The sequence below is a fragment of the Acomys minous genome (assembly GCF_964271855.1).
Source record: "Acomys minous genome assembly, chromosome: 9".
Classification (NCBI taxonomy): domain Eukaryota; kingdom Metazoa; phylum Chordata; class Mammalia; order Rodentia; family Muridae; genus Acomys; species Acomys minous.
In genome coordinates this window covers 98301179-98313357 of record NC_140490.1, presented here as the reverse complement: position 1 = coordinate 98313357, position 12179 = coordinate 98301179, and positions in this window count along the sequence as shown.

Sequence of the window (12179 nt, the reverse complement as noted above, 5' to 3'; positions counted from 1 at the left end):
GGCTTTGCTCTATGCTTCACCATAGAGCCACGCCCCCAGCTTTCACACCAAAACTAGCTTTGCCCCATCTATCCTTATCTTTATTTTTCTTTAAGTTTTATTTTATTATTTGTGCATATATGGTATGTGTGCCTATATGTGTGTCTGTGGGACCAGAAGGAAAGAAGGCACAGATCACGTGGAACTGGACTTACAGATAGTTATGAATCACTTGATATGGGTGCTGGGAATCGATCTGTGGCCCTGGTCCTCTGCAAAAGAGCTGCAAGGGCTCTTAACCACCGAGCCATCTCTCTAGCCCCCCGCCATCTTTTGTATTTGGCCTTCTGCACCTGGGCTTGATGAGTGGTGCTGGCCTCGGCCACCTGCATAGCTGGGACTATAGTGTGCGCCATCATGTATGGTTCCTCCGGCATCTGTCTTACTGCAGGGGCATCCACTTCTTCCCTTGGCAACCACTATGGTTTAAGGACCCAAGAGAGAGTCAGGTTGAAATTTACTTGCTAATATGATGGAAGTGAAAGGTGGTAGAGCCCCGGCACTTTTCTCATGGAATAAATTCTTGCAGCAGGAAATTAGTCACTGGGGGAGTGAGGTGTAAGTTTGGCTTTCTCTGTGGGCTCATGACATTTCTTTTCTTTTTAATTCACCCTTGGGTTGTCTGTTAAGCCAGTAGAAAAGAGACCCATACAGCAGTCAGGGAGAGGACAGAGGTGTGCAAGATCAAATCATTGTGCCTAGCAATAGCTAAAAGCTGCCTAAGGGGGGTGAGGGGGTGGGGGTTTGGGGGGGGGAGTCATGGTGGCAGCAGGGGCAGGGGAAGGGGGAGTCATGGTGAAGTTGTGTGTGAAGCCCATGGAATCCATCATGTTATCATGTTCAAAGCACGGGAGTCAGGCGGGGCTTCTCAATCACACTGCCTCTTGGGTCCCAGAGAGCTGGCTGGAAAGCACAATTCAGTAATACCAGGCATTGCCCTCGCTGCTCACCATGGATGACCTCTCCGAGGGCACACAGCAAACCACTGAGCTGACTTTAGAGAGATAAGGAGGCTGATGTTTTAGTAAGGTTAGATTATTAAAACAGAGAACTAGGATTCGAGTTCAAAACTGCCTGACTCAAAATAACAAAACAAAACACCAAAAAAACCCCTAGACCTTTATTCACGCTTGCTGTTTTCTTCGTGAGCTTACCATACCTTTGCTCAGTGCTGCATGCCAGAGAGCTGTAGCTAATACTTAGCGTGTGGTTAATTTTAAGATGTCATGACTTTACCTGATGTCTAAATACAGTATGATTAGTACTTTACAGAATCTGCCTTGAATCCCAAGCACTGACGCTAGAAGACTCTCTTTTCTAAGTTTATGTCCTTTGCTCCCCTTTCCTAACCTTTTCCTTTCTAGCCAGTGTCACCACATCCCATCGTCTCTTTCCAGCCATCCCTTTTGTTTTCTTTGGAGATGAATTCCATGAAGGATGCTGTCTTAGTCACTGTCCTATTGCTGTGAAGAGACACCACGACAAAGGAAACTCTCATAAAGGAAAGCACCTAACTGGGGGCCTGCCTTACAGTTTCAGAGGGTTAACCTATTATCATCATAGTGGGGAGCGTGGTGGCTCACAGGAAGATAGGCATGATCCTGGAACCGAGAGCTTTACATCCTGACCCACAGGCAGCAGGGAGCGATGGGAAAACCTCAAAGCCTGCTCCCAGCCACACCCCTCCAACCAGGCCACACCTCCTAATCCTTCCCAATGGCCCAACTGGGAAGCAAACATGCAAATATGAGTCTGTGGGGGACCAATCTCATTCAAACCACCAGGGATGCATCTGCCCTAACAGGCTGGGTCCCTGCTGCGAAACAAACAGCCCGAGATGCTTTATGACTTAAAATGGTGGAGGTTTGTATCTTTAAAATTACAAAGATTCACCCGGGCGGTGGTGGCACACGCCTTTAATCCCAGCACTCGGAAGGCAGAGGCAGGCGGATCGCTGTGAGTTCGAGGTCAGCCTGGTCTACAAAGTGAGTCCAGGACAGGCAAGGCTACACAGAGAAACCTTGTCTCGAAAAACAAAACAAAACAAAACAAAACAAAAATTACAAAGATTCCTACATCTGAGCCTGTCGGGTCAACAGCAAGGCTCTTAGTCACTCAAAACCCCTTGGATGATTCTAGAATGCTGAGGCAATGGGAAAGGAAATCCCAGAACATCTCCTACCAGCATTCACACTTACCAATACCTCAACTGCAGCACAACCAGAAGAGGCAGGGTAACACCCACCCCCCCATCCTCAGTCCCTCCTTACTCCCTCCTACATCTCCCACCCCTCCACCCCCTACCCCCATCTCCAGATAGAGAAAACAAATGATTGGCTGGGCACCCTTCTTTTCTCTCGCAGGTGGCTTAAACTGGCCCTGGGTGAGCTTTGCCAGGATGCATATAGATGCTTTAGTTGTGCCCTTATCTTCCCCACTTTGGTCTTTCGAAGCCTGAGCGAGTAGTGAACAACACCTTCTTTTCTGAGAGTCATTTGAGAGCAAAAGGGAAAGGCCTGGAGCTTTGAGGTGGAGCCTTGGCTTGTCAAGAGCTGAGTTCTTCAATGATGTCTTGTTGGTGTCTTCACCCTCTGGAAATTAATTTAACACGAATAAATTATATATTCATTCACCTCCAGTGTTTACTCTTTTACCTAATTGGCAACAATGCTGAATAGTATCATTTTTTTAACAAGTTTTTTTTTGTTTTGTTTTTTTAGCTATCATTTCATGCACAGGTTGACCTTGAACTTGCTATGTAGCTGAGGCTGGCCTTGAACTCCTGATCTTTCTATCTTTACCTCCCAAGTGCTGTGATTACAGGCATCCTTTGCCATACTAAACTTTTTTTTTTAAATCAATTTTCAACCAACCATGAAGCCTTGTTAGTCCCATTATAAATGAAATGGACTTTATATGATAAGCCGGTATCTAACCACCGATTTAAAATTTGCTCTTATGAGGGCTGAATTCTGATTTCCAACAACTGAATTCTATACTCTGTTTTGGAGTACAAGCAGATTGGCATCTTTTTCTCCAGAAAGCAGCTGTATAATCAGAAAAATATGCTGTGTCTCAACAGACAGCCATCTTCCACTGAATTCTGGGATTGCTAGGTCTGACATGGTTACGGCATGAAAAGTACTCGTTTTATAGCTTTCTAGAGCCCTGGGTGGTGTGGCGCAAGCCTTTAACCCCAGCACTTGGGAGCAGAGGCAGGTGTATCACTGTGAGTTCGAGTCCAGCCTGAGCGAGTCCAGGACAGCCAAGGCTACACAGAGAAACTCTGTCTTGAAAAACCAAAACCAAACCAAACCAAAACAAAAATCTGCCCTTGAGTTATATGAAATTGCCCTGCATTTTGCATTGTGTACATCTGAGGTTTGGGGTGTCTTGTACAAGGTCCTGGAGCCAGCCCCCTTTGATATACAAAGACACTTGTGGACAGGAAAAACAGTGCACCCTGGGAGCACTGTTTGAGGAGATCAAGGAAGACTTCAGGGAGGCAGTGACTTCTGACCTGAAACTTAAGATGGCCTTCCTGACAGACGGGAAGACAGACAAGTGCTATGGGCTTTGCCTGCCTTTCAGATTTGTTTACACATTTACCCAGGAAATGAAAACCATCCAAGCCTTTTGAGTATAGAGGCGTGGCGCCAAAGCCTTTCAGCCTCATACCTAGACTTGCAAGGGACCCAAAGACAGAATGCAAGGGGTCATGAGCCTCACTGGAGAGACAGCTTACACGGCCATCCAGTCATCGTCAACACCTTCTCAACGAGCAGAGCCTTTCCTTCAAATGTGAGTGTTGCCATAGCTGAGGCAGAATCCGCAGAGGGCGTGAGATCACCACCCACAGAGAGCTGCTATTTTGATATGGGATAACAGTTAGTGCTTCCATCATAAATACCTGCTATACTTAGAAAACAAAACCAGAAAACACAACCGAAGGTAATGTGGACGTTAGATGTATTGCTGCATCTCGCTATTTAAGGAATCAGTAAGATGCACTTATTTGTGTCACAACCTAGAAAATGGTTTCCCTTCTATATTTTGATCTTATTCATCGTGTGTGTGTGTGTGTGTGTGTGTGTGTGTGTGTGATTTAAGCACACTTTTCTGAGAAGGCCCATAGCCTTCACTGTACTTCCACTCACACGCACGCTCACCGCAGCTTGAGGCTGACATAGGCAGGGTGTGTGGAAGGTCACGGAGACAATGACTTTAGTGGGTCAAGGCTGTGAGGCAAAGGAGAGGGCCAGAGGAACCTCACTCTGCCCCTCAACCTTCTGGTGGGAGTAACATTCCTTTTTTCTTTTTCTTTTTTTTTTTTTTAGATCCTGATATAATTACATCATTTTCTCTTTCCTGCTCCTCCCTCCAAGCCCTCTCCTGCTGCCCTCCTTGCTCTCACTCAGATTCCTAGCCTCTTCTGTCATTAAGTGTTATTACATATGTACATACATACATGTATATCTATATACACATGTATTTCTAAATATATAAATACACCCTTCTTAGTCTGGACAGTGTTACTTGTGCTTACGTCTTCAGGGCTGGCCACTTGGTATTGTGTAACCGATAGGTGTGCCCCTCCCAGGGGAAGACTACCTCGGGCTCAGCATAGCTTAGTTGCCTGTGTTCTTTGTACAGGGCAGAGGCCTCCTGGCAGCAGCATCCTTTCATGCCTATGTGCCTATTACATCTTTTCCTTTTTCCCTGTTGCCACCTTTTAAAATTTCACTCAAGTAAAACATGTATTGTGTTTTCGACAGTCAAGTAAGGAAAGCCTGCTGCTAAGTGGCCCCTTTGGCTCTCCTCCTCTCTGTGTCAGCCCCTACTTTTGTTCTGAGACACTTTCAAGTAGCACAAGCTGACTCTGATCTGCCTGTGTCACTGAGGCTGACCTTGAACCACCTCCTGCATTTTTCCATATACAGGACTGGTCCAACTTGGGCCCTTCCCCCTTTTGAGCCTCTCTGCTCCTCTGGCCGGAGGGCAAGTTGTATGCAGACCATCCTCCATAGTCTGTAGCCCCCACTACGTCTTTCACAGTAGGTGCTAATGAAATGAACCCGCAATAGACTGAATCTTTCTGAAGACAGTTCTTGTTTCAAGGTCACTGTATTTATCAGTCCTTAACATCAGTTTTAGAAGCTGCAGTTGGAAATTTAAAAAAAAAAATTTATGACAGCTTCTGTGTTGTTTTCTGTGACATGAGTTAAAGAATATGTTTACAAACCAGAAACAGAGAAGGTGAGTAAGAAATGTCCCACCCACCGTTTGGTTTGGTTTTTTTTTTTTTTTGCTGTCGTGAGCTCTGGGTAGCAGGGGTCGGTGTCAGCTCTGCTGCCTGGGCTGTGGACTGCAGATGCCACAGCGGCTGAGATCTTGGGTTGGTTCGCTGCAGGTCCCTCCCATGCCTCATGTGGGTCCAGGAATGTATAGTTTTGCGGTCTGATATAGTCTGATGGTTGCCAGATAAAATCCGATGTCTGGCACTTTTTTTTTTTCTTCCCTAGGAAAAACACATTTAGACGTTTCCAAGCTGATTTGTAGGACTTCGTGTCACGAGAACGTTGTGGCAAAACTTTTTCTCAAGTGGCTAAAAAAAATAAAGGAACTTCAGTCTTGAGGGCTGTTCACAGCACATCCTGTGAGTGCCAAAGCTGAAAGGTTGACAAAGTCCTGGATTGTTTAGACGGCCTTTCTTCAAAAATAACTGAGTATTTGGACTTTTTCCAATAAGGAAAATAGCAGTTTCAGCTACCGACATCAGATTAGTCCCACAACTTAGGAAAACAGGGCACCTTTTCCTCTCTGTTTTCTAACATTTCTCAGTCTGGTAGGGACGACTCCTGTTAGCCTTGAAAGGTTTGATTGCTGTTTGCTGTTCTTGCTTTTTTTTTTTTTTTTTTTTTTTTTTTTTTTTTTTGGCAAGACGGAGCTGGGTTTGGGAGAAACGGACTATTGAAGAGTTAGCTTCCCAGTCCAGGAATGCAAATCACAGGCTTTTTCTTCATTTGTATCCTAAGCATCTGAAAAGCGAGTTAAGAGGCTCTTACGAAGAAATAAGAGAGAGAGAGAGAGACAGAGACAGAGAGAGAGACAGAGAGAGAGAGACAGAGGGAGAGAGACAGAGGGAGAGAGAGAGACAGAGAGAGAGAGACAGAGAGAGACAGAGAGACAGAGAGAGAGAGAGAGAGAGACAGAGAGAGAGAGAGAGAGAGAGAGAGAGAGAGAGAGAACCTGGTGATATGTGACTTACTTTTTCTCTGAGCTCCCTGGCTTCTTCCTAACACCCGTGGATGGATAACAAGTCTTTGCTTGTTGGCTGTGCATCTAAGCCTCAGCATAATAACTCTGCAACAAAATGACAATTAAAAACAAAAAAGCAGCTTCGTGAGATATGCTTCAGCTAGGGAGCAGGGAGTAAATATTTTAGATTTGGAAGAAGCTTAAAAAAAAAAAAAGATACAGATCTTCTGAAAGACATGGTATTTAATTAGTAGGTTAATGAGGCCCGGGAGAGAAACTTTGGTCTGTTCAAAGCAGCTACAAAAAACCGGCTCCAGTTGGCGACTGAAGCAAGCTCAACCTTGATTTACAAACAGGAGCCAGGACTAGGCCGGCGTTAGCTATTTCGAGGAACTGGTTAAGGGCGAAGGATCAAGATAGCAGCAGGGGGAAACGTGTGTGAGTTGTGTGTGACCTCGGAAGGGGACATCTCTATAGTTTCCTTTTTTTTTTTTTTCCTGCAGGGGGCTGACCCTGTCCCAGGCTCACCCTAGCGAAGGAGAGAGGAAAGGGCTGAGGTGGCCACCGTGTGACGCAGCAGCGTTCTTTGTCTGCGGCATCTGGGAGTGCAGAGCCTAGTGGGTCTGCGGCGTGCCAGCTCCTGCTGGCGCCCGGAGCCCGGCGGGTCTTGGGGGGTCGCGGGGTAGGGGCGGGCGCTTATGTAAGGCCACAGCTACTGAGGAGACATCACTGAGTGCGCGCGTGGCACTGAGCGCACACCGTACGCTTTGATGTTTTCCTCTACAGTGAACGGGTTAACTAACGCCTTCCCCTAGTCTTCCCCACCCCCACCCCTGGTCCCCATGTTACCCTCCCACAAATGAGGTTCTGGAACGTGGCTGCCACTATCTCCTAACACAGCGCCCTTCTTGTTTCTGTTAATTCAGAGTAAAATATAAACATTTATTAACTAGTTTCTCAATACTCTGAAAGCAACACATTCGAGGTTTAAAAAAATAAAAAAATAAAAATCTAGCGCCGGCCAATGGTGGTGCTCGCCTTTAATCCCAGCACTCAGGAGGCAGAGGCAGGTGGATTGCTGTGAGTTCGAGGCCAGCCTGGTCTACAAAGAGAGTCTAAGGACAGTCAAGGCTACACAGAGAAACCTCGTTTCGGAAAAAACCAAATAATAAACCTAGCTAGTTCAGCAGAGCACTAAAGCAGGGGAATGGAATGGCCCACGTCCTTCCACACCCCACCCACTTCCCAAGATACTGTTACCTATTGGTTAAAAAAAAAAAAAAGCCGGGCGTGGAGTGGCGCTCGCCTTTAATCCCAGAATTTGGGAGGCAGAGGAGGCGGATCTCTGAGTTCGAGGCCAGCCTGGTCTACAGAGCGGTTCTAGGACAACCAGAACTGTTTACACAGAGAAACCCTGTCTCGAAAAACAAACAAACAAAACTTTCAAATGTTCCTTCTAATGCCACAGAAGCATCTATTTTTAATCAGTCTTTTTTTTTTTAAAGCACAGGCAAACTGTACCAAGCACACATTCTGCTCCGTAATTTGCTTCTCAGGTTTGCTAGTTGGGGTCTGTACAGATTTTTCATGTTTTTATGTAGCTTCAGGCTCTTCTTCTCAACAGCTGTAACATATTCCAGCCCATGAGTTCACCCGTTGCTGGCTGGCTTGGTTTCCCCACCAGTGGACAGTTAGGTTGTTTCACACTTTCTGCCCTCCCAAACAACAGTGTATCAAAGCCTCTGGGCTCATGAGTGCCCTGTGTACTTATGGGAGTATATGCATGGAGTAAATTCCTGCCGTGGAACTTTTGGTGTAAAGAGGTACCCACTAGGGGCGCGGGGGGTGGGGGGTGGGGGGTGGGGGGGGTGGGGGGGTGGGGGGGGGGTGGGGGGCGGGGGGGGCAGGGCTTGTTGAAAGCTTTTCAAAAGCACGTAATCCTACGGATATTTCAGATTTATATAAGTTACCGCCTTTCACATCTCCAGCACTTACAAGGTGTTTCTTTAAAAGCCCTTTTTAATATTTAAAAGGACACATTTGGCATTGAGAGCAAATAAGCTTGTGTTCAGTTGCTTAATTAAATATCCTTAAAGTTAAATCTCTAGTCCCAAACAGAGGTCTCCAAAGCGTGCAGTGCTTTGCCAGAGGCCATTAGAACTAGCAGGAAGCCAGCCTTGACCAACTCAGTCCACTCTCCAGGGACATCCAGAAAACTGGCTGCTCCGTGGACCCTAGGGTATGATTGGGGAAGCGCTTGCTTCATCTGTAGGAGTGTCATGTGCAATAGTTCCGTTCAAAAACAGTGACGAGAGACAACCATCGTGAAAATGTCTTCGTCCCTGCCTCTCTCCGTATCATCAGCCTCCTGCTACCAGATGGGAGACAAGATCTAGGGACCACAAAGTTAATTTCCTGCCACTGAAAGGTGACCCAGCAAGGGGATTAGCTTTACTGGAGGATGCCACCTACACTCTATCTAGATCTTGGCCCCAAAGAGCTATTTGGTCTGCCTATGAGTTTAGTAGATCAAAGAATCTCACCTGCACAAAACACTATTTTGTTCCTCCCTTGAGTTTTATAGGCAAAGGAGACTGGATTCCAACGCATAAGTCAAGTTTTTTTGTTTGTTTGTTTTTTTGTGTTGGTTTCTCAAGACATGGTTTCTCTGTGTAGCCTTGGCTGTCCTGGACTCACTTTGTAGACCAGGCTGGCCTCGAACTCACAGCGATCCACCTGCCTCTGCCTCCCGAGTGCTGGGATTAAAGGTGTGAGCCACCACACCCAGCCACATAAGTTAAGCTTTAAGACTCAGGATTCAAGCTGCTACTAAATTGCTTCAGAAATGACCCCTGTAGCACCCTCAGTTGCCTTCTAGATTATATTCAACTCCACGTGTGTGGGAGAGTATAGAATGCTGACAATTGTTTTATTTCCCAAACCGCCCACTTGACTGGAAAAAAAAATGGCTGTTTCAAAACCAAACTCTCTACCCTCAAAACTCATCTTCAACTAAGACACGGTGACCTCGGGATAGGGGATCTGGGTGTCAGCCAAGAGGAAAACTAACAGACAAACAACAACAAAACGCAAACCAAATCAAAGCAAGTGAAAATAAACTTGCTATTCTAGGTCTGAGTCCGTGGCTCTCAGGCACCTCCACTGGTCACTCAGATTTATGCCATAAAATAAAGGAGACAGATCAGGCTGGGTGTTGTTAGCATACGCATTTAATCCCAGCACTCGGGAGGCAGAGGCAAGCGGATCGCTGTGAGTTGGAGGTCAGCCTGGTCTACAAAGTGAGTCTAGGACAGCCAAGGCTACACAGAGAAACCCTGTCTTGGGAAAAAAGAAAAAAGAAAAAGAAAAAGAAAAAAAGAAAGAAAAAGAAAGAAAGAAAGAAAGAAAGGAGACAGATTAACAGGGCATGGGCAACTACCTAATAAAGCCTTTGATTTCAAACCAATGCCCAGTAACACACGAGAGGCACATTGAAAGAGCAAGGAGGAGAAATAAATTGTCCCATGATGTCCTTAAGTAGAATGTTCCTTTCAACAGTCAGGAAGAACCTAGGGGCTTAGCCACTTTAGAAATTCAGACAGGAATTGCTTCTGAAATAAGGGGGGAATAAGCTGGTTACTAGTATCAGTGCCTTTAATATTTTTGCAAGTTTATTTATTTATATTTTTAGCACCCGAATTACAATGATAATGAATTAAAGTCAATAAAGTCTTTACCTTTGGTTGGAGGGTGGGGCAGATGGTGCCAAGTCAGAAAATGGAGACAGGACACTTGTCTTTAACCCCAAATCTCCCTTTTTTGCTTTGATTGGAGCTGCACTTCAAACCTATAGCACTTTCATTTTTTACAGCTCATTTCACTATTCTGTTTTAAAAGTTGAAAAGTGAAACAAAAGATTTTTGTTGTTGTTGTTGTTGTTTTTTTTTAATTTGTTTTTGTTTTTCGGGACAGGGTCTCTCTGTGTAGCCTTGGCGGTCTTAGACTCACTTTGTAGACCAGGCTGGCCTCGAACTCACTGAGGTCCTCCTGCCTCTGCCTCCTGGAGTGCTGGGATTAAACACATGTGCCACCAAGCCTGGTGAACAAACACGGTTTAATTATAACTTATTACAACTTCTACTACCTCTTTTAATTTTTAATTTAATTAAAAAAATTTTTTTAATGTCCATGAAGACTTTAGTCCAGTGGTTCTCAACCTTTCTAATGCTGCGGTCCTTTAGTGTAGTTCTTCATGCTGTGGTGACTTCGACCATAAAATTATTTCTGTTTCTACTTCATAACTGTAATGTTGCTACTGTTATGAATCATAATGTAAATATCTGATATGCAGGATATGTGATATGGGACCCCTGTGGAAGCATCGTTGCCACCCCCACCCCCATCCCCCCACCCAACCTCCCACTGCCAAAGGGGTTATGACTCACAGGTTGAGAACCACCACTACTTTAGAATTTTTTTGTTTTGTTTTGTTTTTGTTTGTTTGGTGAGACAGGTTTTCTCTGTGTTAGCCTTGGCTGTCCTCCTGCCTCTGCCTCCCAAGTGCTGGGATGAAAGGCATGCGTGAGCCACCACGACAGGCAGAATATATATATATTTTTAAAGTCTCTTTTAGTCAGCAAATGACCAGCATTCTTAATAGGATTTCTCTTTTTCCTAAGAAGTATTCCAGCCCCATTTGTTATTCTTATTTCTGTACAGACAATCAACCCTTCATTTTCCCTTGGTGGTTTATTATGAAGCCAGTTGATTTGCCTGAGCATTCTGTTGTTCTAACAGTTGATAACGTGAACCCAGAGTCACCTGGTTACTAGAAAAGGATTAATCCTAGCACTTGGGAGGCAGAGGCTGGCAGATCATTGTGAGTTCGAGGCCAGCTTAGTCTACAAAGTGAGTCCAGGACAGCTAAGGTTACACAGAGGGACCCTGTCTCAATAAATAAATAAATAAATAAATAAATAAATAAATAAACAGAAAAGGATGTTGTGAGCTAGCTTTGGAGCACTGGTAATTAAAGGGAAGGCTTGAATTTGTCACTGATCTTTGCGTTTAAAAAAAAAAAAAATTCTGTGGTTATATAACCAGCCCTTGAAGCAAGTTTTATTACATTTTTCTTCAAATGCCAAATTGAATAATCCAGTCAGAAACACGGGGTCCCAAGTCTTGTCAGCAGTATTCTAAAGGCAAAGATTTATTGAGACTTCATTCATTGCTTCGGCTTTATTACTTTTGAAAATATGCGACGGTATTACCCTTAGATTTACTGGGGTGCTTAAGGTCTTGTCAAAGTGAAACAAGCCCTTTCTGTGGTATGAATTGCCTGTTAGCACTGTGACGCGGGGTGGCTTCGCCTTTGGAACTTCACTCATTACTGAAAACAAAATATGTGCAACCCTTTCTTTTTCCAGTAGCCATCTATCTTACTGGTTCTGAGCCAAGAGTCAACTGTGGGGACGCTTGACGTATTTCAATCAACTATCTGCGTGCGGAGCCTTTTAACCGCGGGCTGCATTTCTTTCCCTTCATCCTGTTTAGAAAGCTGATGATGTGTTTCTGAAGGTGCCGATTCCGTGCCTGAGTCTTGAGAGGGAGGCTTGGCTCTTTCTTTCTATCCTTTTTTGTGGTCTAGAGTCCAGAGCTGAGAGAGGCGCCTTGTCCGAGAGCGCGCGCACCTTGAAGGGCATGAGCCGAGGCGCACGTTGTTTCCGGCCTGCTTTCCCCCCCCCCTCGCCCCCCCCCCCCCCCCCCGGGTTGGAATGCTCCTCTTCTGCCAACTGAAAGTGGAGACTGCTCCCCCTCTTTTTGCAGATTAAGTCTGCTTTCACTTCTTTGAAATTAGATTGGTTCATGACCAGAAATGCCTT